Raw genomic sequence first — 7,447 nt, forward strand, 5'->3', positions numbered from 1 at the left:
ACAGTGACTGTGCATTCAGGGTGAGGATTACTGTACAGTGACTGTGTATTCAGGGTGAGGATTACTGTACAGGATCTGTGTGTATTCAGGGTGAGGATTGCTGTTCACTGTCTCTGTGTATTCAGGGTGAGGGTTACTGTACACTGTCGTTGTGTATTCAGGGTGAGGATTACTGTGCACGGTCTCTGTGTATTCAGGGTGAAGATTACTGTACACTGTCATTGTGTATTCAGGGTGAGGATTACTGTACACTGACTCGGTGTATTCAGGGTGAGGATTACTGTACACTGTCTCTGTGTATTCAGGGTGTAGAATACACGACACTGTCTCTGTGTATTCAGAGTGAGGATTACTGTACACTGTCTCTGAGTATTCCGGGTGAGGATTATTGTACAGGGTCTGTGTGTATTCAGGGTGAGGATTATTGTACAGGGTCTGTGTGTATTCATGGTGACGATTACTGTACATTGTCTCTGTGTATTCAGGGTGAAGATTACTGTACAGTGACTGTGTATTCAGGATGGGGATTAATGTACACTGTCTTTGTGTATTCAGTGTGAAGATTACTGTGCACTGTCTCTGTGTATTCAGGGTGAGGATTACTGTACAGAGTCTCTGAGTGTTCAGGGTGAGGATTACTGTACAGGGTCTGTGTTTATTCATGGTGACGATTACTGTACATTGTCTCTGTGTATTCAGGGTGAGGATTACTGTACAGTGATTGTGTATTCAGGATGAGGATTACTGTACACTGTCTCTGTGTATTCAGGGTGAAGATTACTGTAAACTGTCCCTGTGTATTCAGGGTGAGGGTTACTGTACATTGACAGTTTATTCAGGGTGCAGATTATTGTACACTGTCTCTGTGTATTCTGTGTGAAGAGTACTGTACATTGCTTCTGTGTATTCAGGGTGAGGAGTACTGTACAATAAGTGTGTATTCAGGGTGAGGAGTACTGTACAATAAGTGTGTATTCAGGGTGAGGATTACTGTACAGAGTCTCTGAGTAGTCAGGGTGACGATGACTGTACAGTGACTGTGTATTCAGGGTGAGTATTACTGTACAGGGTCTGTGTGTATTCAGGGTGAGAACTACTGTTCACTGTCTCTGTGTATTCATGGTGAGAATTCCTGTACACTGTCTCTGTGTATTCAGGGTGAGGATTACTGTACAGCGACTGTGTATTCATGGTGAGGATTACTGTACACTGTCTCTGTGCATTCAGGGTGAAGATTCCTGTACAGAGTCTCTGAGTATTCAGGGTGAGATTGCTGTACAGTGACTGCCTATTCAGGGTGAAGTTTACTGTACACTGTCTCTGTGTATTCAGGGTGAGGATTACTGTACAGAGTCTCTGAGTAGTCCGGGTGAGGATTACTGTACACTGTCTCTGTGTATTCAGGGTGAAGATTACTGTACACTGTCATTGTGTATTCAGGGTGAGGATTACTGTACAGAGTCTCTGTGTATTCAGTGTAAAGATTACTGTACACTGTGTCTGTGTATTCAGGGTGAGGATTACTGTACAGAGTCTCTGAGTATTCAGGGTGAGGCTTACTGTACAGTGACTGTGTATTCATGGTGAGGATTACTGTACACTGTCTCTGTGTATTCAGGTTGAGGATTACTGTACAGTGACTGTGTATTGAGGGTGAGGATTACTGTACAGGGTCAGTGTGTATTCATGGTGAGGATTACTGTACACTGTCTCTGTGTATTCAGGTTGAGGATTACTGTACAGTGACTGTGTATTGATGGTGAGGATTACTGTACAGGGTCAGTGTGTATTGAGGGTGAGGATTACTGTACAGGGTCGGTGTGTATTCAGGGTGAGGATTACTGTTCACTGTCTCTGTGTATTCAGGGTGAGGATCATTGTACAGAGTCACTGTGTATATCAGGGTGAAGATTACTGTACACTGTGTCAGTGTATTCAAGGTGAGGGTTACTGTACACTACCTGTGTGTATTCAGGGTGAGGATTACTGCACACTTTCTCTGTGTATTCAGTGTGAGGATTACTGTACACGGTCTCTGTGTATTCAGGGTGAGGATTACTGTACACTGCCTCTGTGTATTCAGGGTGAAGATTACTGTACACTGCCCCTGTCTATTCAGGGTGCGGATCACTATACAGTGACAGTTTATTCAGGGTGAGGTTTACTGTACACTGACTCTGTGTATTCAGGGTGAGGATTTTTGAACAGTGACTGTGTATTCAGGGTGAGGATTATTGTACAGCTACTGTGTATTGAGGGTAAGGATTACTGTACAAGGTCTGTGTGTATTTAGGGTGAGGCTTACTGTCTTCTGTCTCTGTGTATTCAGGGTGAGGATTACTGTACAGAGTTTTGTGTAGTCAGGGTGAGGATTCCTGTATCGCGTGAGGATTACTGTACAGTGACGGAGTATTCAGGGTGCGGATTATTGTACATTGACTCTGTGTATTCAGGGTCAGGATTTTTGTGCAGTGACTGTGTATTCAGGGTGAGGATTATTGTACAGAGTCTCTGTGTATTCAGTGTGAAGATTACTGTACACTGTCTCTGTGTATTCAGGGTGAGGATTACTGTACAGAGTCTCTGAGTAGTCCGGGTGAGGCTTACTGTACACGGTCTCTGTGTATTCAGGGTGAAGATTACTGTACACTGTCATTGTGTATTCAGGGTGAGGATTACTGTACACTGACTCTGTGTATTCAGGGTGAGGATTACTGTACACTGCCCCTGTCTATTCAGGGTGCGGATCACTATACAGTGACAGTTTATTCAGGGTGAGGTTTACTGTACACTGACTCTGTGAATTCAGGGTGAGGATTTTTGAACAGTGACTGTGTATTCAGGGTGAGGATTATTGTACAGCTACTGTGTATTGAGGTTAAGGATTACTGTACAGGGTCTGTGTGTATTTAGGGTGAGGCTTACTGTCTTCTGTCTCTGTGTATTCAGGGTGAGGATTACTGTACAGAGTCTCTGAGTAGTCCGGGTGAGGATTACTGTACACTGTCTCTGTGTATTCAGGGTGAAGATTACTGTACACTGTCATTGTGTATTCAGGGTGAGGATTACTGTACAGAGTCTCTGTGTATTCAGTGTAAAGATTACTGTACACTGTGTCTGTGTATTCAGGGTGAGGATTACTGTACAGAGTCTCTGAGTATTCAGGGTGAGGCTTACTGTACAGTGACTGTGTATTCATGGTGAGGATTACTGTACACTGTCTCTGTGTATTCAGGTTGAGGATTACTGTACAGTGACTGTGTATTGAGGGTGAGGATTACTGTACAGGGTCAGTGTGTATTCATGGTGAGGATTACTGTACACTGTCTCTGTGTATTCAGGTTGAGGATTACTGTACAGTGACTGTGTATTGATGGTGAGGATTACTGTACAGGGTCAGTGTGTATTGAGGGTGAGGATTACTGTACAGGGTCGGTGTGTATTCAGGGTGAGGATTACTGTTCACTGTCTCTGTGTATTCAGGGTGAGGATCATTGTACAGAGTCACTGTGTATATCAGGGTGAAGATTACTGTACACTGTGTCAGTGTATTCAAGGTGAGGGTTACTGTACACTACCTGTGTGTATTCAGGGTGAGGATTACTGCACACTTTCTCTGTGTATTCAGTGTGAGGATTACTGTACACGGTCTCTGTGTATTCAGGGTGAGGATTACTGTACACTGCCTCTGTGTATTCAGGGTGAAGATTACTGTACACTGCCCCTGTCTATTCAGGGTGCGGATCACTATACAGTGACAGTTTATTCAGGGTGAGGTTTACTGTACACTGACTCTGTGTATTCAGGGTGAGGATTTTTGAACAGTGACTGTGTATTCAGGGTGAGGATTATTGTACAGCTACTGTGTATTGAGGGTAAGGATTACTGTACAAGGTCTGTGTGTATTTAGGGTGAGGCTTACTGTCTTCTGTCTCTGTGTATTCAGGGTGAGGATTACTGTACAGAGTTTTGTGTAGTCAGGGTGAGGATTCCTGTATCGCGTGAGGATTACTGTACAGTGACGGAGTATTCAGGGTGCGGATTATTGTACATTGACTCTGTGTATTCAGGGTCAGGATTTTTGTGCAGTGACTGTGTATTCAGGGTGAGGATTATTGTACAGAGTCTCTGTGTATTCAGTGTGAAGATTACTGTACACTGTCTCTGTGTATTCAGGGTGAGGATTACTGTACAGAGTCTCTGAGTAGTCCGGGTGAGGCTTACTGTACACGGTCTCTGTGTATTCAGGGTGAAGATTACTGTACACTGTCATTGTGTATTCAGGGTGAGGATTACTGTACACTGACTCTGTGTATTCAGGGTGAGGATTACTGTACACTGCCCCTGTCTATTCAGGGTGCGGATCACTATACAGTGACAGTTTATTCAGGGTGAGGTTTACTGTACACTGACTCTGTGAATTCAGGGTGAGGATTTTTGAACAGTGACTGTGTATTCAGGGTGAGGATTATTGTACAGCTACTGTGTATTGAGGTTAAGGATTACTGTACAGGGTCTGTGTGTATTTAGGGTGAGGCTTACTGTCTTCTGTCTCTGTGTATTCAGGGTGAGGATTACTGTACAGAGTTTTGTGTAGTCAGGGTGAGGATTCCTGTATCGCGTGAGGATTACTGTACAGTGACGGAGTATTCAGGGTGCGGATTATTGTACATTGACTCTGTGTATTCAGGGTCAGGATTTTTGTGCAGTGACTGTGTATTCAGGGTGAGGATTACTGTACAGAGTCTCTGTGTATTCAGTGTGAAGATTACTGTACACTGTCTCTGTGTATTCAGGGTGAGGATTACTGTACAGAGTCTCTGAGTAGTCCGGGTGAGGCTTACTGTACACGGTCTCTGTGTATTCAGGGTGAAGATTACTGTACACTGTCATTGTGTATTCAGGGTGAGGATTACTGTACACTGACTCTGTGTATTCAGGGTGAGGATTACTGTACAGTGTCTGTGTATTCAGGGTGTAGAATACACGACACTGTCTCTGTGTATTCAGGGTGAGGATGAGTGTACACTGTCTCTGAGTATTCCGGGTGAGGATTATTGTACAGGGTCTCTGTGTATTCAGGGTGAAGATTACTGTAAACTGTCCCTGTGTATTCAGGATGAGGATTACTGTACACTGTCTCCGTGTATTCAGGGTGAAGATTACTGTAAACTGTCCCTGTGTATTCAGGGTGAGGGTTACTGTACAGTGACAGTTTATTCAGGGTGCGGATTATTGTACACTGTCTCTGTGTATTGAGGGTGAAGATTATTGTACACTGTCTCTGTGTATTCTGTGTGAAGAGTACTGTACATTGCTTCTGTGTATTCAGGGTGAGGAGTACTGTACAATAAGTGTGTATTCAGGGTGAGGATTACTGTACAGTGACTGTATTCAGGATGAGGATTACTGTACACTGTCTCTGTGTATTCAGGGTGAAGATTACTGTAAACTGTCCCTGTGTATTCAGGGTGAGGGTTACTGTACAGTGACAGTTTATTCAGGGTGCGGATTATTGTACACTGTCTCTGTGTATTGAGGGTGAAGATTATTGTACACTGTCTCTGTGTATTCTGTGTGAAGAGTACTGTACATTGCTTCTGTGTATTCAGGGTGAGGAGTACTGTACAATAAGTGTGTATTCAGGGTGAGGATTACTGTACACTCTGTGTATTCAGGGTGAGGATTACTGTACAGAGTCTCTGAGTACTCAGGGTGACGATTACTGTACAGTGACTGAATATTCAGGGTGAGTATTACTGTACAGAGTCTGTGTGTCTTCAGCGTGAGTACTACTGTTCACTTTCTCTGTGTATTCATGGTGAGAATTACTGTACACTGTCTCTGTGTATTCAGGGTGAGGATTACTGTACAGCGACTGTGCATTCAGGCTAAGGATTACTGTACAGGTGAGGATTACTGTACACTCTCTCTGTGTATTCAGAGTGAGGATTACTCTACACTGTCTCTGTGTATTCAGGGTGAAGATTACTGTACACTGTCATTGTGTATTCAGGGTGAGGATTACTGTACATAGTCTCTGTGTATTCAGTGTGAAGATTACTGTACTCTGTCTCTGTGTATTCAGGGTGAGGATTACTGTACAGAGTCTCTGAGTATTCAGGGTGAGGATTACTGTACAGGGTCTGTATGTATTCATGGTGACGATTACTGTACATTGTCTCTTTGTATTCAGGGTGAGGATTACTGTACAGTGACTGTGTATTCAGGATGAGGATTACTGTACACTGTCTCTGTGTATTCAGGGTGAAGATTACTGTAAACTGTCCCTGTGTATTCAGGGTGAGGGTTACTGTACAGTGACAGTTTATTCAGGGTGCGGAGTATTGTACACTGTCTCTGTGTATTGAGGGTGAAGATTATTGTACACTGTCTCTGTGTATTCTGTGTGAAGAGCACTGTACATTGCTTCTGTGTATTCAGGGTGAGGAGTACTGTACAATAAGTGTGTATTCAGGGTGAGGATTACTGTACACTCTGTGTATTCAGGGTGAGGATTACTGTACAGAGTCTCTGAGTACTCAGGGTGATGATGACTGTACAGTGACTGTGTATTCAGGGTGAGGATTACTGTACAGTGACTGTGTATTCAGGATGAGGATTACTGTACACTGTCTCTGTGTATTCAGGGTGAAGATTACTGTAAACTGTCCCTGTGTATTCAGGGTGAGGGTTACTGTACAGTGACAGTTTATTCAGGGTGCGGATTATTGTACACTGTCTCTGTGTATTGAGGGTGAAGTTTATTGTACACTGTCTCTGTGTATTCTGTGTGTATAGTACTGTACATTGCTTCTGTGTATTCAGGGTGAGGAGTACTGTACAATAAATGTGTATTCAGGGTGAGGATTACTGTACACTCTGTGTATTCAGGGTTAGGATTACTGTACAGAGTCTCTGAGTACTCAGGGTGACGATTACTGTACAGTGACTGTATTTTCAGGGTGAGTATTACTGTACAGGGTCTGCGTGTCTTCAGCGTGAGTACTACTGTTCACTGTCTCTGTGTATTCATGGTGAGAATTCCTGTACACTGTCTCTGTGTATTCAGGGTGAGGATTACTGTACAGCGACTGTGCATTCAGGCTAAGGATTACTGTACAGAGTCTCTGTGTATTCAGGGTGAGGATTACTGTACACTCTGTGTATTCAGAGTGAGGATTACTCTACACTGTCTCTGTGTATTCAGAGTGAAGATTACTGTACACTGTCATTGTGTATTCAGGGTGAGGATTACTGTACAATGTTTCTGTGTATTCAGGGTGAGTATTACTGTACAGGGTCTGCGTGTCTTCAGCGTGAGTACTACTGTTCACTGTCTCTGTGTATTCAGGGTGAGGATTACTGTAGAGCGACTGTGCATTCAGGGTAAGGATTACTGTACAGAGTCTCTGTGTATTCAGGGTGACGATGACTGTACAGTGAC

Source organism: Chiloscyllium plagiosum, unplaced genomic scaffold (assembly GCF_037043375.1).
Source record: "Chiloscyllium plagiosum isolate Xiang-an unplaced genomic scaffold, Cpla_swu_hap1 HiC_scaffold_45, whole genome shotgun sequence".
Taxonomy (NCBI): Eukaryota; Metazoa; Chordata; class Chondrichthyes; order Orectolobiformes; family Hemiscylliidae; genus Chiloscyllium; species Chiloscyllium plagiosum.